Raw genomic sequence first — 24098 nt, 5'->3', positions numbered from 1 at the left:
AGTATATTACTGAACAAGCTATTCCACTATGGTATAAGAGGTGTTACACTAAAATGGTTCAGTAACTAAAAATCACGAAAACAATAATTTTTCTATAAAATGGTATCTCGTCTAATATTAGAGACTAGTATTGGTGTTCTACAATGGTCCATTATTGTTTCTTGTATATTATGTGAACGATATAATATGTAACTCAAGCACACACATTGAATTGATTAGCTTTGCCGATGATACAACAGGGTTCAAGTGTGGAAATAATCTGAACGCATTGGCAAAAACGATGAAATGTGGAACTAGATAGAATTAATATGTGGTTCAAAGCTAATAAACTTCTAATAAACACCAGCAAAACAAATTACGTAATCTTTAAAACTGCCCAAAGGCGTATTATTACTACCAACATTGAATTGAAAATGAATAACACTACATTAAAACAAAAGAAAAACGTAACATTTCTTGGGGTTGTAATAAATGAGAACCTTTGCAGGAAAAATCATATAAGGCTTATTAGAAAAAGAACCGTTAGATCTATTGGAATATTAATAAAAACTATACATTTTTTCCAAACTATATTTTAACAAATCTATATAATACACTAGTTTTACCGCATGGAAACATTATTTGGGGGAGTATATATGATAGTACACTAGAATCACGTCTTAAGCTCCAGAGAAAGGCTGCTAGAATTATTTTATTTAAAAAGCCATGACAACATTCTGAGCCATTGTTTAAGCAATTGAATATACTTAAAATAAAGGATATCAACAGAGTTACCGTCATAGGTTTCATGGCCCAGATTAGAAGTAATGTTTTACCCAGACGAATCTAAATGATATTCAAAAGAAACGAAAATACTACCCAATATCTTCGAAATATTTGTAACATAGAACAACCATACTCTAGGTTAACGTCTGGTCAACATTTTATCAGTATACATGGACCGAAACTATGGAACGAACTCTGTAAAAATGATATTGTTTAAAAAATTATAAAATACTAAAAAAATATTTTAAAAGAGACATTTTATCAAATAACAGTACTTAAAATGCTTCACTCATAAATATGCATGTATTATGCGTGGTGTGTGTGTACATACATTTGTATTAGTTCGTTTTATATTATATGTATTTTATACTTTTGCCTTTATTTTTTTTTCTTTGTGATAATATTTATTTTGATTAGATGTTTTGCCCTACTCTGACGTAATTTGTACTTTATACTAAGTACATATGAGAATACTTGCGAAACAATTCGCAATTAGTTCTCGGGTGGGACTTGAACCCACGACCTCCATATCACTAGCCTGGCGTTCATACCTCTAGACCACCGAGCTTGCGCTGACGGCTAGTGGTTAGATTCGAGCCCATTATATTTATTTTGTTGTAAAGGGTGTTACGGCTACATACACTTGCTTGTCTCTGTAAAATCCCTGTAATGTAAATATTTATATTGCTGAATAAATGTGAATGACCAATGTTCAACAAAATTAAATGTTCTATATTTTCAAATAGTCATAATTTCATATAAACATTCCCTGCAGTACAATGGCGGTCGATTTTATACCCATTTGATGGATGCGTGCAGTAGAAAAAATGTGCACAACATCGTCTCTCTCTCATAGACAACTGTAATTGTTGTTACTACTGTCTTAATCTATATTTCAGCTGGATTATTATTTTATCAATAATATCTATACACTTAAATCACTACAAAGCGATGTACTTTTGCAGATCGTGGCGGTATCAGACAAATAATGCTGTAGTGTTGTGTTGTACATAACAAATACATTGTCTGATACGCCACGATCTGCAACACACAATTGAATCAATTGCAATTGCGGGACTAGTTCCTGACATTATTTGTCTAGATCGCTAGTCATAATGTATACACAGAAGTACACATGTATACTTAAAAATGTAAAACTATCAATATTTGAGTTCGACACTTCTGTATATCATGTTACTTATAATCAGAATAGCCTTTTATAATACCGTATACAATCTGTATTCATGATACATCCAAGGCTTTATCGCCATCGTGTTTACACGTCTAGAGGGTGTACTACCATTATCCATACATGTAACAGGATAAATATACCTAATCTATCTAAAATGTAGCCTACTATATTATTGCTCTGTTGTTGTCTCTTAGAACGGGTTGCTCTAAAGCATGTTTCCTCAAGGCGAATATATTCTCAAGAATCAAACAGAGTTCTGATTTGTTTTCGCATTTTGTCACGCCACAAAAAGTAGATGAAAATATAAATATGCATGCGCATTATTCAACTCGATTCGAGTGAATATATTTGCATATTGAAAACCAGCTTAACGCGATATTACAATGGCGTCTTTCGATTTCCAAATACAGGATTGGTTTACTTATTCCAGCAGCATTATTCTTTGTCTAATTAGGCAGAAACTACTAAAGTGCATTTTATCGAGTCAAATGAATATGCATGCACGTTATGCTTTTTGCTTATTTGTTGTCACGAATAGTGATGTTGTTGTGGTTACAGTGTATATCGGCCTCAACTCCGATCTTCATTACGTTTATCTGTTGTAACGTCTGCATACTTTTTGACGCAATGTTCCCCAAAAACCATAATTATTTTTTTTGCAATTGTATTAAGGCAAACTCTACAAAGGTGCAACAATTATCGCTACCTTTTAGTGTTTACATAAGCCTATATTGTTGACCATGGACAAACACAATAAACGGACTTTCCAATGAACAATCACATAAACACGCTATTTGAACACCATGTATGTTCCTGCGGCTCTTCAAAAGAGTTTATAAAATACCGAGCAAAGACTTATAGAAACTTATAAAAAAATCGTCAGAATAAAGACACTGTAAAATACATCGTTGTTTTATGAGTTATCTTATCTAAAGAAGAGCCTTACAACTATAAACCAATGGCGGTGCGTTTAAACTTATAATTTCGAGTACGTTATAATAATTAATTCCATAAAAAACTTACTAACAATACACATGATTGGCTTGTGACTCATGGTCACACATATACGACACATATAATACACCTGAGAGATAGTGCGTGTTTGTATAACACTTTCAAAATCATCGTAAGTGACAAAGGTTGTGATATAATATTCATGTTGATGATGATGATAGTGATAGCATATATTTCATAAAGGAATATTGTAGGTACAGAAAGAAGGTATAAACATGTCCTAACAACTATCGCACTTAGTTACTGTTCTTTGGAGCAGCTGAAAAAGTGTTGGCACAATGGCACAGGTGGCACAATCAAACAGTAAAATATATAGGCCTACACGTATTAGGTCGTCTTGCAACAATTGGCAGAGGAAACATTTACTATAGAAATACAGTATAACCTATTGAAGGAATTGTTAATACTTCGGCACACCATGTATCACCAACGCTTCACATGTGTTTATTTTTCACACAAACAAACTCACGAAAAAAGAGGAGAATACTATGTAATATTGTCTCTCCATCTCTATCATCGAATCAATCTACTGGTAAATTGGACCGTCTGTAACAGTAGCAACTTACTAGTACGCGGACGTGAAGTGTTGTAAAACCAATACCAGCCACGCGCTAATCTAATGTTTGCCTTTAGAGTAAGCCTAGATTAAGATTTCAGCGAAAAACTTCCGCGGCAGCAGGGCCCGCGTGAAAATTGAAAAAGGTATGTGTGTTGGTTGATGCTTCAACCCTGCCTAGGACAGTTTTTCGCAGATATCTTAATCTAGGCTTACTCTAAAGACAAACATTAGATTAATTTGTTTTTATATTATAATTTAGTTTAACTTATAATAGTTATAAATAAAATAAAAGTGTACAAAACAGGTGAAAAACATCATCATCGCGTTGTAAAAATTCAAGAGTTGTCAGCGCGTACCTTTTTTTTTCACTAACTGCATTGACGTACTTTGTGAACCATTAACCGTTTTAACGATCGTAATTTTGAAGTTGAACTCGATTTAACTTCAATGATTGCAGATTTTTAACGTTGATTTTTACCCCATTTTCCTGTAAAATCGTTGAATCCGATCAAGTCAACGCAACTCCCCGTAACGTTACATTGACAGGAAATCAGGTTTAAAGAATTTATAAAATCCCGGGAAAAGACGTTCCAAGAATTAGATTTGAGATAAATGCAGATATTAAATCTTCTTAATCTTATTTTTACTCCATTTATAAATAAACATTCTTTTTTAACTTGCAAAAAAACTCGTTTGTTTATTCAATTGTTCAGGAGACAATATCTTTAGTTGTAAAATTAATCAACGGTGCTATTTTTTATATGATCATGGAAAATATTTCATTACTGTTTTTTTTAAATAATGCCAAGCCAAATTGCATTTGTTAATATAATATCTGTATTGATGAGTGAATCGTTATTTTGATGTTTTCAATTAATTAAGACTACGTGACTAAAGCAATATTAGAAAAAACAATCTATAGGTGTAAATAAAATAAAAGACCTAGATCTATGGTTACTTTTTGTATGTATATAGTACTTATATATCGCAACAACACCAAACAATGGTGAATATTTAGTTTAACTTGGCTACAGTTAGATAAACAAGTTTAAAGTCTTGTTTGTATAAGTTATACAATCCTCATACTGCATCGTCAGCGTACAGGTACTGTTGAAATGACGTATAATTTTGGGTACGTTGTTCTTTTCAAACTACTTATTTTGACATCATCATTAGGCAATTGTAACAGTTTTCATTTATTGAAAGCAAGGTAACACAGTTGTGTTGCAGCGGAATATGTATAAGTTAGAATTATTTAAAATAAAAAGAATGTTAAGAGTCCTCAATGGATTTTGTAATAGACTCATACATTTTATCGCCTTTTAAAACAAACAATTATAGCAGTTATAATGATGTAACAAAACATATATCTATTTTGAAAAACTTATAATGTTCAAATGGACTGTTTATTTGATGCAACTTACTAAAATTTAAACGAGTAATATAGGAGAAACAACATTTTAAGTAAAATTCACAAAAGTGAACACTGTATGTATAGTCAGACAATCATCATACAACATCGTCAGCATACATGTACTATTGACAATGACAGGTATATACTTTTAAATAAAACAACAGGGTAATACTGGTGAATTATGGTCTGTATACACAATGGCAATGGTTTTTGTTTGTTTTAACGAAGCTAAGCAGAGAGTTACTATAAAAGAATACAAAGTCTAAATTATTTAAGAAAATATTCAAATTCGTACAGTATCGTCATCATACATATACTGCTGTTGAAAAGTCGGAGAATTATGTGTAAGTTGTTCTGTTCAAACTTCCAATTTTGACATTATCATTGGGCAAGTATAACAATCTACATTTATTAAAAGCAAGGTTATAAAGTATTTATGTTGAAACGGAATATCTTGTTTCTATATAAATGTAGGTTTACAACGTATATTCCTATGCTGGCTTAGTTAAGTATAACATGCCGTCCAGGACTATATGCTTTTGTTGCAATGGACTATCTTGTTTCCATGAATGACGTTTACACCATAATGTTGGCTTAAGTATGCAAGGTCTACATGGCTTTTGCTGTAGTGAAATATCTTGTTTCTAATAGAGCTTAGGCCGTTCAGGACTACATTGCTTCCTGATCAGTGACATATATTTCATAGTATGTCTGCTTGAAAGAAAGGAATTAAAATAATTCTTAACAGTTTATGTTGTTTGCCTTTCAAATGCATTTATGCAACTATCAGATTCTAATTATAAAGGTATAAGTTTTTTTTTGAAATAAAAATAATGTTAACAATCCTTAATGATTTTGTTTTGTAATAACCCTATACATTATCTCGAGCGAAATCACGTCCTTTCAAAAGGACTGTTTATTTGATACTAATAACTTATCGAGTAATACAGTAGGCCCTATAGGAGAAAACCGACAGGAAATCAGGTTTAAAGAATGTATAAAATCCCGGGAAAAGACGTTCCAAGAATTAAATGTGAGATAAATACAGATATTAAATATTCTTAATCTTAGTTTTACTCTCTTTATAAATAAACATTTTTTCTAGCTTGCAAAAAAATCGTCCAAAAAAGTACACTCAGTAAAATACGTCGTTTGTTTCTGAGTTATCTTATCTAAAAAAGAGCATTACAACGAAAACACTGGCGGTGTGTTTAAACTTAAAATTTTTTTCAATACGTTATAATAAATTTATTTCCACAAATAAACTTTTAAACTTTCAATACAAATAGTTAGGTTGCCACTTATGGCCATGACACGCCAGATATAATAACACGTCAGTGAGATAGTCACTGAGTGTTTACATAGGATTTTATGGATAAGAAATAATGGTAATTGGTGTATGTATATTACTTACATATTGCAACAACACCAAACAATGGTGAATATTTATTTTAACTTGGCTACAGTTAGATAAAAGAGTATAAAGTCTAATTTGTATATGTTATAAAATCCTCATACAACTTCGTCAGCGTACAGGTTCTGTTGAAATGACGTCTAATTTTGGGTAAGTTGTTCTTTTCAAACTGCTTATTTTGACATCATCATTAGGCAAGTATAACGATTTACATTTATTGAAAGCAATGTAATACAGTTGTGTTGCAGCTGAATAGGTATAAGTTTCAATTATTTAAAATAAAAAGAATGTTAAGAGTCCTCAATGGTTTTTGTAATAGACTCATACATTTTATCGCTTTTTAAAACAAACAATTATAGCAGTTATAATGAGGTAACAAAGCATATATTTATTTCGAAAAACGTATAATGTTCAAAAGGACTGTTTATTTGATACTACTAACTAAAAGTTAAACGAGTAATATAACAGAAACAACATTTTAAGTAAAATTTACAAAAGTGAATACTGTATTAGAATAAAGTAGTCACATGTACGTGTTTTTCTAGTTTACGAACTTATACTCATTTGATGGATGCGTGTAGTAGGAAAAATGTGTACAACACCGTCTCTGTGTCATAGACAAATTTAATTGTTGTTACTAAACTGGTCATAACACTTTGACAACCAAAAACGGAGATATTCGTGTTTGGAAACACAACGCTTGACTGCCAAACACGGAGATCTCCGTGTTTCGCGTTTTTTTACGAAATCCCGTAGATAGGTTAATTATTGGTTTATACTATCAATATGAACACTATATTCGGTCTGCACCGTAAATATTTCACTATTTGAAAGTAACTAATCTGGTTACGAACGACTGTCAAAATGGTTCCTGTCGAAACATCAACATACCCCGCGCATCACAGTAGAGCGATGGCTTGGCGCGTCGTGTATCGGCCGCGCTAGCTAGGTCACCTAAGCATTACAAAGGTTTTTGTGGATTGGCATGTTTGTTTGTCATCTGAATAAAAAATAATGGTGTCATTTTGAATAATTATATGAAGTCTTTATTTTTATTATTTATTATTGTATGTGTACCCTAATTGTTTCGGTGTTTCACTATTTTCACATAACATACCTGTTTGTAAATGGTATGTATATTATCATCAGTAATTTACTAGTCTAGTGTACTCGGCTAGGCCTAGGCCTAGTCACAAAACGATTCCGGACCAACTTTTGGCCTGGTTGACTAGACCTGGTGTCTCACCGGGCGATATTTTTATATTGTGATGTCTTGTACAAAATGGCGAATATCTCGACTTTCTTGCGCAAAACTACGAAAAAATCAAAAAGGGGGTTACTTTTATTTTACTATTACGATTTACATATTTCAATTATATGTTATGTTGTACATAACAAATACGTTTGATACCGCCACGATCTGCAACACACCAGTGAATCAATTGCAAACCTGACATTTTGTCTAGATCGCTAGTCATAATGCATACACAGACATACAAATGTATCCATAACAATGTAACACTATCAATTTCGAGTTAGGCACTTCTGTAGATCATGTTACTTTTAAGGTTAAATGCTTTACAAAATAATCAGAATAGATTTTTATAATACCGTATACAATCTGTATTCATAATACATCCAATCGTGTTCACACGTATAGAGGGCGTGCTACCATTATCCATACATGTAACAGATACATACCTAATTATCTAAAATGTAGCCTACTATAATTATTATTGCTCCATTGTCTCTTAGAAAGGGTTACTCTAATGCATGTTCCTCAAGGCGAATATATTCGCGAAAATCAAACATTCCTGAGTTATGATTTGTTTCACGCCACAAAATGTAGATTAAAATATAAATACGCATGCGCATTAGTCAACTCTTTTCGATTCGAGTGAATAAATATGCATACTGAACAAGGCCAACAGCCATTAAGTCGCATGCTACAATGCATAGTGATACCGGACCGACAGACAGACCGACCGACCAACCTACCAACTGACCGAAATTACTGAACAAAAAATGTTGAAATGTTTAAAAACATTTATATTTTTTAAATTTACACGTGCGTAGCCTGTCACTTTTGACGTGCTCCTATAACGTAATTTCGGGTTGAAAAGTCAGTCAAGAAAACAGAAATCGGGCAAAAAGAGTGCGCAATAACATTTAACGCGCAGTGCGCGCGCAAAAATGTGCGCACTCATGGCAATTTTGTAAACGCTTAAAATTGCCTGAAACGTACTCTTATTTCATCAAAAATAAATTTTGAAAATTTTAAGCGCGCGTACGCATGATATGATTACAAACGTGATTTCGTTCAATCGTGCGTAGACCGCGTAATTTTTTATTGCGCACCGTGAAAACATAACCACATCGATACCTGGCCATAAGGAATATACTGTGAAAAATTGACATAGCTAGATTAAACTGATATCAAGATAAGGTCAGAAAGCGATAAAACGCATAGTGATACCGGACCGACAGACAGACCGACAGACCGACAGACAGACAGACAGACCGACAGACCGACCGACATAGTGAACTATAGAGTCGCGTCCACGCGACTAAAAACCAGCTTACCAGTCGTCGTTCGATTTCTACGTTTCAGAATTGGTTAACTTATTCCCTATACCAGCAGCATTAATCTTTTTCTTAGACATATTTATATCGGCCTCAACTCCGATCTTCTTTACTTTTATCTTTTATTTTAAAAAGATATTATTTTTGTAAAATACAGTTTTAAGAAGATGCACAACCATATGAACAACGTCTGCAAACTTTTCGACGCAACGTTCAAAAACCATAATTATTTTCGTTGCAAATGTATTAAGGCAAACTCTACAAAGGTGCAACATGTATCGCTACCTTTTAGTGTTTACATAAGCCTATATTGTTGACCATGGACAAACACAATAAATGGACTTTCCAATCAACAATCACATAAACAAGCTATTTGATTACCATGATCACCTGCGGCTCTTTTAAAGAGTTTATAAAATACCGGGAAAAGACGTTTCAAGGATTAAATTTGATATCAATACAGATATTAAATCTTCTTAATCTTTTTTTTTTACTCCATGTATACATAAACATTTTATTTTTGAAAATCGTCACAATAAAGACACTGTAAAATACATCATTTTTCTCAGAATTATCTTATCTAAAGAATAGCCTTACAACTAAATCACAGGCGGTGCGTTTAAACTTATAATTTCGAGTACGTTATAATAATTAATTCCAGAAAAAACAAACTAACAATACACAAGATTGGCTTGTGACTCACGGTCATACTTACACGATAAATATAATAGACCTGAGAGATATGACGTGTTTATATAACACTTTCAAAATCATGGTAAGTGACAAAGGTTGTGATATAATATTCATGTTGATGATGATGGTGATAGCATATATTTCGCAAAGGAATAGTGTATGTAAAAAAGAAGTTAAAAACATGAACTAACAACTATCACACTTAGCTACTGTTCAGAGCAGCTAAAAAAATGTTATGACACAATCAAACAGTAAAATATATACACATATTAGGTAGTCTTGCAACAATTAGCAGAGGTAACACTTACTATAGAAATACAGTATTGAACCTATATAAAACCTATTGAAACTTCAACTTACACTAGTTATAAATAAAAGTGTATAAAACAGATGAAAACATCATTGCGTTGTGAAAATTCAAGAATTTTCAGCACGTACATATTTTTTCACTAACTGCAATGACGTACTTTGTGAACCATTTAACCGTTTTAACGATCGTTACGATGTTGAAGTTGAACTCGATTCAACTTCAATGATTTCAGATTTTTTACGTTTATCTTTACCCCGTTTTCCTGTAAAACCGTTGAATCCGATCAACTCAACAAAACTCGCCGTAACGTTACGTTGACAGGAAAACAGGCTTAAAGAAGTAATACAATCCCGGGAAAAGACGTTCCAAGAATTACATTTTAGATAAATACAGATATTAAATCTTCTTAATCTTATTTTTCCTCTATTTATAAATAAACATTTTTTTAACATGCAAAAAATAGTAAGAATTAAGATACTCTTAACATACGTGGTTTGTTTCTGATTTATCTTATCTGAAGAAGAGCTATAACGAAAACACTGGCGGTGTGTTTAAACTTATTATTTTCAATACGTTATAATAAAGTTATTTCCACAAAAAACTTACTTTCAGTACAAATAGTTAGGTTGCCATAACAGGCCAGATATAATAATTAGACAGCCAGTGCGTGTTTAAACAGGACTTCATGGATAAAAAATCATGGTAATTGACAAAGCTTGTGATATAATTATCATGTTGGTGCTACTTATAATGATAGCATATTTTGTAAATGACATTCGTCGATACGAAAAGATAAACATGGCCTGATAACTATCGCACCAAGTAATGTTCTTTAGAGCTGCTGTAAAGTGTTCTTATTCGATTACGTTTCTCTCTAAAAGATGAGATGACACAATCAAACAGTAAAATCCATACACGTAACAAGTCGTCGTGTGGACCGCCAACTGGGCCTGTCAACAAAAGTATGAAAAATAAGGGTTCATAAAATTAGACTTTGAATAGTCTATTTTGGAAAGTTAATTACGTTTGTAGTAAAAAAAAAATGGTGTGGCATATTCAAAAACAACACAAAGTTTCAAGGGACAATACCTTTAATTGTAAAATTAATCAACGGTGCCATTTTTTATATGATCATGGACAATATTAAATTACTGGTTATTTTTTTAACATAATGACCAAAAGCCAAATTTCGTTCGTTAATATAATATTTGTATTGATGAGCGAATCGTTATTCTGATGTTATCAATAATGACTACGTGACTAAAACAATATTTGAAAAAAACAATCTATCTAGGTGTAAATAGAATTAAATAAAAGACCTAGATATATGGTGATTTATTGTATGTATATATTACTTATATGTCGCAACAGCACCAAACAATGGTGCATATTTGGTTTAACTTGGCTACAGTTAGATAACAAAGTATAAAGTCTAATTTGTATAAGTTATACAATCCTCATACAACTGCACACAATAACCTACACATTCCATTTTACAGTCCCAACTTATCGTAGGCAACCTTAAGTTGGTTTCCATTTGTGAGATATGAAAAAAAAGTATTAGTATCTTCATCTTAAGAAGCATTCCGAAATACTTAACTTTTCATAAATCGTCTCAACATCGAATCACGAATATATTCGCGAATATCAAACATAATCGGTTCTGATTTGCATTTTTTCACGTTATAAAAAATAGAATAAAATATTAATACACTTTACATGCTTAAAAACAGCTTAACGGGATATGGCAATGTCGTCGTTCAATTTCCAAATTCACGATTGGTTTACTTAATCCCTATTTCAGCACATTCAGCATTATTCTTTTTCTAATTAGGCAGAAACTATTAAAGGGCATTATCTAGTCAAATGAATATGTATGAGGCGATGACGTTATGCTTGTTACTTTTTTTGTTGTCACGAATAGTGATGTTGTTGTAGTTACAGTGTATATCGGCCTTAACTCCGATTTACGTTTATCTGTTAACATATTGTTTTTGGTGATACACTTTTAAGAAGATGCACAAACATATGAACAACTTTTCTGCATATTTTTTTTATGGAATGTTCTCCAAAAATCATAATTATTTTCTTTGCAAATGTATTAAGGCAAACTCTACAAAGGTACAACACGTATCGCTACCTTGTAATGTTTACATAAGCCTATATTGTTAACCATCGACAAACAAAATAAACAGACTTTCCAATCCAATCTGATAGTCTATGCTAAAGCACTGCTGTCAATCAAATAAACACGCTATTTGAACACCATGTATGTATCAAGAATTAAATGTGAGATTAATGCAGATATTAAATTTTCTTAATCTTTTTTTACTCTATGTATAAATAAATACTTTTAATTTTAACTTACAAAAAATCGTCAGAATAAGGACAGTTTGTAAAATACGTCTCTGATTCTCGGATTTATCTTATCTAAAGAAGAGCCTTACAACGAAACTATTTTAGTATACCGTACATTATACATTAAACTGTGAGTCGTTCGGTATGTGTAGACTAGTCTGGCAATGAGTCTGTTAACTTAAAGATGTATTTTACCCCCAAAACATGAACAATGAAGGTAAATAAGTAATTTTGCAGTTTTAATAAAGTTAATCACTTTTGTAGTATGTCACTGAAAAAACAAAATAAACGATAACATTCAATCAAAATCCTAATGACATAATGGCAAAACAAAAATTGCCAATTTGTTTGTTAATATCTGGATTGATGAGCGAAACGCTATTCTGACGTTACCGTATCATTAAGACTATACAGGACTAAAACTATATTTAAAAAAAACAGTCAATATGTTTAACTAAAATAAAGTAAATACGTACAGTATCTATGGTGAATTATTGTATGTATACATTACTTATATTTCGCAACAATACCAAACAATTGTGAATATTTGTTTTATCTTAGCTACAGTTAGATAACAAACTACAAGTCTAATTTGTATAAGTTTTACAATCCTCATACTGCTTCGTCAGCATACATGTACTGTTGAAATGACATCAACTTTTGCGTAAGTTTTTCTGTTTAAACTGATTGTTTTAAAACTATCATTAGACAAGTACGTATACGATATACATTGATTGAAAGCAACGTATTTACGTTGGAGTTAAACGAGTAATATAGGAGAAACAATATTTAATTGTAACATTCACAAAAGTGAATACTGTATTATAATAAGGTATTCGTGGCAAAACTATTCTTATTGATTAATGTACTTAACAGTTCTATTTAAAAATAAATGTTAACTATTTTGTTAAACCAATTGTCAAGTACTTACTTGTTAGTTCTATCATTGTATGATTGAATGATCTGTAAAACATAACCAAAATGGGGAATGACACAAGTGTTCCACACGTTTCATATTATTAGTATTACATTACATTTTTGTTAAGGATAATTTTATATTTCAGATTTATGTCAACATGCACAGTATATAACTAGAGGGTACTCCAAGAGTACAAACCTTGTTGAACCCACAAATGTGAAAACGCCCACAAATGTGAAAACAACCACAAATGTGAAAACGCATCACCCACAAATGTGAAAACAACCACAAATGTGAAAACGCATCACCCACAAATGTGAAAACAACCACAAATGTGAAAACGCATCAACCACAAATGTGAAAACACCGCCCACAAATGTGAAAACGATCATCGCCCACAAATGTGATAACGCCCACAAATGTAAAAAAAAGAGAGACTTTTTCGCCCACAAATGTAAAAAAAATCAGATCAAATTTAATGCTAGATTCAGACAATTTTGATCGAGTTAATACATTATATCATGATTGTATTGAGTTGTTTCAATAATTGTTTGTTCACGATACGTCTGTTAGGGTCGTCGTTAACACGTTGGATTATTATCATTTGCTGCTCGTGCGCGCGATATTTGCACGTTAACTCGTTTGTTTAATGAACGTAATAGTTCAAGACGATATTTGTTATTTGCTGCGCGCGTGCACCATACTTCAAGGTCAAGGCCATGTTATATCATTGTTGCTTCTAGTGTGTGGTTGTTGGCTTACTATTATGTACGTATTGTTATAAGTCGATGCTCGATTCGATGTTTTTGTGCGCGTACACAATACCACAAGGTCAAGGTCATATATACTATTGCACGCGCGCAAAACATCGAACTTCGACTTGAAACTATACGTACATATCAGTAAGCCAACGAGTTAACAACCACACACCACAAGTAGCAATGGTATACAAGTCATGACCTTTGTAGTATCGTGCACGCGCACAAAAAACATCGAATCGAACATCGACTTGGAACTATACGAACATAACAATAAGCCAACGAGTTAATAACCACACACTACATACAAGTAGCAATTTAACCTTGACCTTTTAGTATCGTGTACACGCGCAAAAAAACATCGAACATCGACTTATAACAATACGTACATAATAGTAAGCCAACAACCACACAGTAGAAGCAACAATGATATAACATGGCCTTGACCTTGAAGTATGGTGCACGCGCGCAGAAAATAACAAACATCGTCTTGAACTATTACGTACATTAAACAAACGAGTTAACATGCAAATATCGCGTACACAAGCAGCAAATGGTAATAATCCAACGCGTTAACGACGACCCTAACAGACGTATCGTGAACAAACAATTATTGAAACAACTCAATACAATCATGATAATAATAATGTATTAACTCGATCAAAATTGTTTGAGTCTAGCATTAAATTTGATCTGATTTTTTTTACATTTGTGGGCGAAAAAGTCTCTCTTTTTTTTACATTTGTGGGCGTTATCACATTTGTGGGCGATGATCGTTTTCACATTTGTGGGCGCTGTTTATTACATTTGTGGTTGATGCGTTTTCACATTTGTGGCTGTTTTCACATTTGTGGGTGATGCGTTTTCACATTTGTGGCTGTTTTCACATTTGTGGGTGATGCGTTTTCACATTTGTGGTTGTTTTCACATTTGTGGGCGTTTTTACATTTGTGGGTTCAACAAACCTCCGCCTACTGTAAAATTCCCCTACATAAAATGCCCCCTGAATATTTTTTTTTAATATTTTTTTTTATTAGTTCTAAGTGTAAATATGTTAACTGCACACTACATAGTTATGGATGACATTGTGGTGTAATGGTTATGTATCCAGCCTCTCACAGTTGAGATCGCTGGTTCAAGTCCCACTGAGGTTTTTTTTTTTTATTATTTTTTTATTTCTTTTTTTTTTTTAGTTTTTTGTAGACCTTGATCTTTGACCCTGACCCTTCAAAATTTAACCACAATTATATGATGTGTCATTGATCATTGTGGCTAAGTTTGGTGAGAATCGGATAAAAACTGTGGTCTCTAGGCAGTAAAATAGTTTTTTGTTAGTTGTAACCTTGACCTATGACCTTTTCTTCTCAAATTCGAACTCGTCAGAGCTTTTGAGGCATAGATCATTGTGTCCAAATTTGGTGAGAATCGAATAAAAACTGTGGCCTCCAGGCTGTTCACAGACACACACACAAACGCACACACACACACACAAACACACACGCACACACAAACATACAGGGGTGAAAACATAACCTCCTTGGCGGAGGTAATTATTATTGTTGCATCAAAAGCCATTAATTATATTATCTTAACAGAAACAAATCAAACGAAACCACCAAAGAAAAAAGCTAAATGAAGACTCAGTATAGTAATTAAGATGAGGTGAGTTATAAAGTTAAAGAACAACACTATGCCTACGAATATTAAATACATTTTCGAACGAGGCTATAAACAACTATATCATTATTTTGGTAATGTATTGATGTAATTCATGTTATATCCTATACCTTTACAGTTACAGATTACAAAATGCATTCGAGGTTAATGACTTGCAACAAATTAAAGAAATATGTAAAAGAGAGCCAGATATTTTGAAAACCAAAAATCGGGTAAGACAAAATAATGATAGGACTCCTATATTACTAATAACACATTATTTTCATTCAATTAGTTCAATTAGACCATTACATGTATGTAAATTGTAAAACTGTATTCATTATGCCTATAGTCAAATGTAATGATTACTGTATAATACCCTGGATCAATAACACACGCTTCATTGACGAATGCTGCAAATTAAATAAACTTAGTGACTATATTAATCAGTACTTAGGCCTACTGTTAATGTTTGTTTTAAATTTTGAGATCGGTGTGTACAGTTACTGTAGAGGGTTGGCCGATTAGGTAGACGGCCAGAATGACAGTTTCAAGTCAAGAGCCCATTTTGTGTATGTGAATAAAAAACTTCAAGAGCATATTAATTGGGTTCATCTACATCCAATCTAGTAAGACTTTTTCGAAATAATTATACAGATAATTCATAATGGTGACTACAGTAGACTCACATTTCTTTGACAGTCGACAACAACAACTATGTATTCACTTTTTTCGCTTATCATTATAGTTATAACATCAGGGTTGTACAATAGCTGTTTGTTTGTGCTTTTGTTTTTCATGATTTGTAAGATTAGCATGTTATTAAACGTAGTATAAATTTAACTGATTTTAGTCATAACAGTGTTGAATGTACAACAATTGTCAATGTGACATGAATAAAAAACATGTTTGCATTACAGCTGGAATTGATATTTATAAACTACGTGATTATGATTTCTTTCTAGTTTGGATACACTACACTACATGTGTATTTACTATGTGCCAACCCTACAACAGAAATTGTGGATTATCTCATACAACACGGCGCATCAGTAACGTCACAAAATACTTTGTTAATGTACACACAATCATACTGATTGTTATTATGAAAACAGTAGGCCTTTCTGATCCAGAAAACATCTCTATTTCATTTATAATTTGTCATTTATAATTAAAATTAATTATTTAGAATTATTAATTGTGAATTTTAGAAGCAGTTATTGAATGAAACAATAAACGAAGGCATGCAATAACCGACATGTGTTTTAGAAACAATATTACATTGCATAAAGTCAATTAATATTAATTCACACATTATATTACAATTATAGTAGCACTAATTTATCTGTATAGTTTGTTTAAGTTGGTTTATATAATATAATAATAAACTCTTGAAATAATTTTATTTGGATCCTTTTTTAAAAAGGCGTAGAAAAGTAGACTGTTGCGTTGACGTTGGTCAGTACGGTATGCTATGTAACAAGCTATGTGTGGTAAATAATGTACAAATGAATTTAGCTGATTTTTATTGTTTTGTACATTCAGAAGATGTTGTCATAACAATGTACAATTTACAACATTATCAATGTGACATGACCGAAATATATGATTGCATTACAGCTGGAATTGATATTTACTACTACATGGTTATGATTTCTTTCTAGTTTGGAGAAACTCCACTACATTTGTATTTACGATGGTCCAATCCTACAATAGAAATAGTGGATTATCTCATACAAGACGAAGCATCAGTAACGTCACAAAATAAGGTAACATACAATTTTAGGAGGTCTATTATGCCAGTATTAATGAAACATTATCGGTTCAAGCAAACATCTCTATTCCATTTATGACGTCTCTTTTATATTTAATATGAATTATTTATTAGAAGTAGGTATTACAAATTCAAAAACAGTTATTAAATAAAAAATAAATTAATTAAAAACTATATTATGCAGACATGCCATGATCGATATGTGTTTGTAAAAACAATTATTCCATAGTATAACTAAGTACGTCTCGCCAATTATGACGTCATATAATTTATTGTCATTCACACATTTGTATTACAATTATAGTAGTTCTTCAATTTATCTGTCTATTTTTTTTAAGCTGGTTAGAATATAATTATTATTCTTGAACTAATTTCATTGGGTCTTAATTTAACATAACAAAAAAATATGAATACATTACATGAATATGACTTATTTCTAGTATGGAGACACTACACTACATAGGTATTTGCGATATTCTAACAGCAATAGTGACTTGTCTCACATAGTATGGTGCATCAGTAACATCACAACATGTAGTAATGTACACACAATCATAGTGGTCTTTATGTCATTATTATGAAAACAGTATCTGTTCCAGCAAACATCTCTATTTCATTTATTATTTGTAATTTATAATTATTATTAATTATTTTGATTTATTTATTGCGAATTTTAGAAGCAATTATTGAATGAAGAAAGAAATGAAGACATGCCATAACCGACATGTATTTTTAGAAACAATATTATTACATTGCATAAAGTCAATTAATATTAATTCACACATTATATTACAATTATAGTAGCACTAATTTATCTGTATAGTTTGTTTAAGTTGGTTTATATAATATAATAATAAACTCTTGAAATAATTTTATTTGGGTCCTATTTTAAAAAGGCGTAGAAAAGTAGACTGTTGCGTTGACGTTGGTCAGTACGGTATGCTATGTAACAAGCTATGTGTGGTAAATAATGTACAAATGAATTTAGCTGATTTTTATTGTTTTGTACATTCAGAAGATGTTGTCATAACAATGTACAATTTACAACCATTATCAATGTGGCATGACCAAAATATATGATTGCATTACAGCTGTAATTGATATTTACTACTACATGATTATGATTTCTTTCTAGCATGGAGACACTCCACTACATATGCATTTACGATGTTACAATCCTACAATAGAAATAGTGGATTATCTCGTACAACACGGCGCAGAAGTAACGTTACGAAATAAGGTAACATACAATTTTAGGAGGTCTATTATGCCAGTATTAATGAAACATTATCGGTTCAAGCAAACATCTCTATTCTATTTATGACGTCTCTTTTATAATTATTTGAATTATTTAGAAGTAGGTATTGCAAATTCAAAAACAGTTATTAAATAAAAAATAAATTAATTAAAAACTATGTTATGCAGACATGCCGTGATCGATATGTGTTTGTAAAAACAATTATTCCATAGTATAACTAAGTGCGTCTCACCAATTATGACGTCATATAATCGATTGTCATTCACACATTGTATTACAATTATAGTAGTTCTTCAATTTATCTGTTTATTTTTTTTAAGCTCGTTAGAATATAGTTACTATTCTTGAACTAATTTCATTGGGTCTTAATTTAACATAACAAAAAAATATGAATACATTACATGAATATGACTTCTTTCTAGTATGGAGACACTACACTTTATATGTATTTGCGATATTCTAACAGCAATAGTGACTTGTCTCACATAGTATGGCGCATCAGTAACATCACAACATGTAGTAATGTACACATAATCATAGTGGTTTTTATGTCATTATTATGAACACAGTATCTGTTCCAGCACACATCTCTATTTCATTTATTATTGTAATTTATAATTATTATTAATTATTTTGATTTATTTATTGCGAATATTAGAAGCAGTTATTGAATGAAGAAAGAAATGAAGACATGCCATAACCGACATGTATTTTTAGAAACAATATTACATTGCATAAAGTCAATTATTATTAATTCACACATTGTATTACAATTATAGTAGCACTTCAAGTTATCTGTCTAGTTTGTTTAAGTTGGTTTAAATAATATAATAATCAACTTTTGAAATAATTTTATTTGGGTCCTATTTTATAAAGGCGTAAATTTTCTTTTTTTATTCAATCAAATACGATAGATAAGTAAGAAATAAAAAAGTATTTACTAGAACGTTTTGCAAGCGTACAGGTTTTCAAGTAGACTGATTGTTAGTTGCGTTGACGTTGGTCAGTACAGCATGCTTTATGTAACAAGTCAGATGTGTTGTAAATAAAGTACGAATGAATGTAGCTGATTTGTATTGTTTTTTACACTTTTGTCATGACAATGTAGAATTTACAACCATTATCAATGTGGCATGACCGAAAAATATGATTGCATTACTGCTGGAATTGATATTTATAAACTGCATGTTTCTGATTTCTTTCTAGAATGGAAACACTCCACTACATGTGTATTTTTTCAATGACAACCCTAAAATAGAAATAGTGGCTTGTCTCATACGTCATGGCACAGTAGTTACATCACAAAATAAGGTAACATACAATAGTAGGTATATTATGCCAGTATAAATAAACATTATCGGTTCCAGCAAACATCTCTATTCCATTTATAACATGTAATTTATAATTAATATTAATTATTTTGAATTATTTATTGCGAATTTTAGAAGAACTTATTGAATAAAGAAAGAAATAAAGACATGCCATAATTCTGACATGTATTTTTGAAACAATATTTCATTGCATAAAGTCAATTAATATTAATTCACACATTGTATTATAATTATAGTAGCACTTTAATTTATCTGTCTAGTCTTTTTAAGTTGGTTTATATAATTTAATAATCAACTCTTGAAATAATTTTATTTGGGTCCTATTTTGTAAAGGCGTAGACAAGTAGACTGTTGCGTTGACGTTGGTCTGTACGGTATGCTATTTAACAAGCTATGTGTGGTAAATAATGTAAAAATGAATTTAGCTGGTTTTTATTGTTTTGTACATTCAGAAGATTTTGTCATAACAATGTAGAATTTACAACATTATCAATGTGACATGACCGAAATATATGATTGCATTACAGCTGGAATTGATATTTACTACTACATGGTTATGATTTCTTTCTAGTTTGGAGAAACTCCACTACATTTGTATTTACGATGGTCCAATCCTACAATAGAAATAGTGGATTATCTCATACAAGACGAAGCATCAGTAACGTCACAAAATAAGGTAACATACAATTTTAGGAGGTCTATTATGCCAGTATTAATAAAACATTATCGGTTCCAGCAAACATCTCTATTCCATTTATGACCTCTCTTTTATATTTAATATGAATTATTTAGAAGTAGGTATTACAAATTCAAAAACAGTTATTAAATAAAAAATAAATTAATTAAAAACTATATTATGCAGACATGCCATGATTGATATGTGTTTGTACAAACAATTATTCCATGGTATAACTAAGTGCGTCTCAACAATTATGACGTCATATAATCGATTGTCTTTCACACATTTGTATTACAATTATAGTAGTTCTTCAATTTATCTGTCTATTTTTTTTTAAGCTCGTTAGAATATAGTTACTATTCTTGAACTAATTTCATTGGGTCTTAATTTAACATAACAAAATAATATGAATACATTACATGAATATGACTTCTTTCTAGTATGGAGACACTACACTACATAGGCATTTGCGATATTCTAACAGCAATAGTGACTTGTCTCACATGGTATGGCGCATCAGTAACATCACAACATGTAGTAATGTACACACAATCATAGTTGTCTTTATGTCACTATTATGAAAACAGTATCTGTTCCAGCAAACATCTCTATTTCATTTATAAGTCCTCATATTTGGTATAAGAAAAGGATACTGCATTTCATGGTCGTCTGGTAAATGATCGTCTTTTATAAAAGTTTCCAAAGTATGATTATCATTTCCGTTTGGATAACAGTGATAATTGTTGAATTTGGTTGAATATTCTTGCAGTCTCCCGTTGTTCAGTTGAATGTCTTGATTTGTGAAGGTAATAATAATTGGTGGTTTGATTTTAAGATGAATAGCAATATATATTTTGTGGTAGTGTAGGCCAAATTAGAAAGAAGTAAATAAAACTGCAACTTCGTCCTCATTGTTTGTACCTCCTTATATACAAACGCCTACATCCTTGCAAATAAATTACATAAAACGAACAATTAAAAATCAACCAAAAAAATAACAAAACACAGTGTAACCATAATGTACTTCACAATATTTCATATCATACACCTTCCGGGAGCTAATGAAATAACCAGGCAGTCAGATATTATATCGGCCTAAAAGTGGGCCGATTCCCGTCACACCTGGGCCAAATCATCCCGCATTCAGATATTTCCTAGACCTTGTATTTATTGGGAAACATAACCTAGCCTAGTGTTATCACTGCATTAGGTGTTTGGAAAAATGGTAAAGGAGTGCTGGATTAAGTTTGGCGGGAGCGATGTGCATGAGGTAGAAACATGAGCAAGAATACAGTTTTGTAGGCCTACCGCCCGTTTTATTTAAAATGGGGTACGGAGTTCTGCCGCTATAATATTATAACTGCAGCTGCGCTGATCACATCACATGTGCTGTCTCAATATTGCTACTTACCAGAATGTTCTACTTGTGACGAAGGAAAATGGCCGAGAATTGCCAAAAGCGGCATTCGGCAGTTGCCAAGAAATTGGCCTAAAAGCACATTTTTCGTATAAATTGTTAGTTATAATATAAACTAATGGAGAGAAGAGAGTTAAAAGGTGCCCCATCTCGAACGGCGCTAGTATCGGACTTACTGGGAGGAGATAGACACATATTGGCTTAGTGCTATTATAGATTATGTAGACCCTATATAAACATCATGGTTAGGAATTCATTATAGGATGGAAAACCCCACTGCCAGATACATATATCTAGGGACTAATTTATTGAATCAACGCCCTGCTTTGAATAAATTCCCTCTCAGATAAGCAATTTGATTAATGTTACATGTTTCCTTTATTACAACCCCTCCCCAATAGAGTGAGTGAGTGGCCGAGCAGTTAAGACAGTGGAACCGTAGCCATAACGTCGAAAAGGGCTCCATGGACCTGGTGGTACGGTAGAACGAGTCTTCTCGGATAAGGACTATAAACCGTAGGTCCAGTGTACAGATCTAGCTCATGTGCACTTTAAAGAAAGTAGTGCATCTTTCTATACGAGTAGGATGTTACCCCAGTGTACTACCCTACTACACAGCCACTGATCATAAAAAACAAACGAGGGCCCTTCCTTCACTAGAACTAGATAGGCCACCTTCATTAACTATGGTAATAAATACATATAAATAAAATCCGAACAAAATACATGGTACTTTAAAATGTTATACTCACCATCTAAGACACTGACAATAATATTAGGTTTATTTCTACGAATGTATTATCTATTTGAGCAATAGATATCCATTAAAATATGCATACATGCATAAAAATAGTTAAAGATGTATTGTCCCCCTGACAAAAATAATTGTTTTAATTTTTAGTCGCGTGGACGCGATTCTATAGTTCACTATGTCGGTCGGTCGGTCTGTCGGTCTGTCTGTCAGTCCGGTATCACTATGCGTTTTAGCACGCGACTTATGGCTGTTGGCCTTGTTTTGTTGAATATGCCATTTTAATGAACCGTAATAGTTATTCACTTTGACCAAAATTTGAAAAATGTAATGTTAAGAAGCAAAACATGTTAAAATTGTCTGCCAGACAATGAATAAGTGAATTCATTATTTTCTTTCGTTCTTTTTAGTCGCGTGGACGCGACTCTATAGTTCACTATGTCGGTCGGTTTTAAAGTACATTACTTTTTGAAAGTTCATTTTTTTCTGAGAGCACGCGACTTATGGCTGTTGGCCTTGTTTCTTATGGAAGTGAATAATTTCATTAAAACTGCAACATTTTCTATTCAAAGTCTGACTTTATAACTTTTTATTTTTCATGATTTTGGGGGCAATACATCTTTAATTAATAATAATTGTTATTATATGGTAGTCAATCACCAAAAATGGTTGTTTCCCAAACGGCCATACATCATTGTACAACCTGGAAGCTTTTAACCACCCGATTCCTACCTCTAGATTATCTAGCTGCATGTCGAAAAATTCTAATGTAATGTGAAACTGCTGTTCTAATTACATTTGGTACCATATGTACATTTTACGATTGTTATCATCTATTAAACAGTAGCTGTTTGGTCTGGCTGTAATGTGGTTGTATCACGCTATGAGCAGCAAATGTTGCACACAACCGGTTCTATTGTCAAAATTGGCCAAATAATTTCCTAAATGATGTTGACACTCCAGACCGGAAGACTCGGAACGACGACAGTAGTAAAATGAGCTGGTCTAGGTGATATAAGTCTAAAATAAGGTGATATAAGTCTAGAAATAAGTTATATGATTACACCTATAACGTACGTATGATCTGCCCCGCAAATATATTTTATCCACTTTATTTCATATCAAATTACAATTGATTGAGCTATTTAGAATTACTTGCTGCAATAATTATTTAGTAGTAATTAAACAAGATCCTACAGTTATTGTGAGATTGGGATATTTACTATGTTTTATGTGGACATGTCATTATAAAA

At 32.0% G+C, this 24098-nt stretch overlaps 1 protein-coding gene and 1 long non-coding RNA gene across 2 annotated transcripts in view; both read left to right on the top strand.

Annotated features, from left to right (window-relative positions):
- Nucleotides 1-24098, top strand: part of LOC144855181 (uncharacterized) — a 101380-nt gene that overhangs the window by 37171 nt on the left and 40111 nt on the right. The window lies entirely within an intron of this gene.
- LOC144856491 (uncharacterized) lies at nucleotides 12909-16844 on the top strand. The gene is made up of 4 exons (XR_013614923.1): nucleotides 12909-12966; nucleotides 15575-15641; nucleotides 15775-15868; nucleotides 16601-16844. It is a non-coding gene; the product is annotated as an uncharacterized LOC144856491 (long non-coding RNA).

This window comes from Antedon bifida, chromosome 11 (assembly GCF_963402885.1).
Source record: "Antedon bifida chromosome 11, ecAntBifi1.1, whole genome shotgun sequence".
NCBI lineage: Eukaryota > Metazoa > Echinodermata > Crinoidea > Comatulida > Antedonidae > Antedon > Antedon bifida.
Note: the sequence above shows the minus strand (reverse complement) of the source record. Positions and strands in the feature narration are given on the sequence as shown.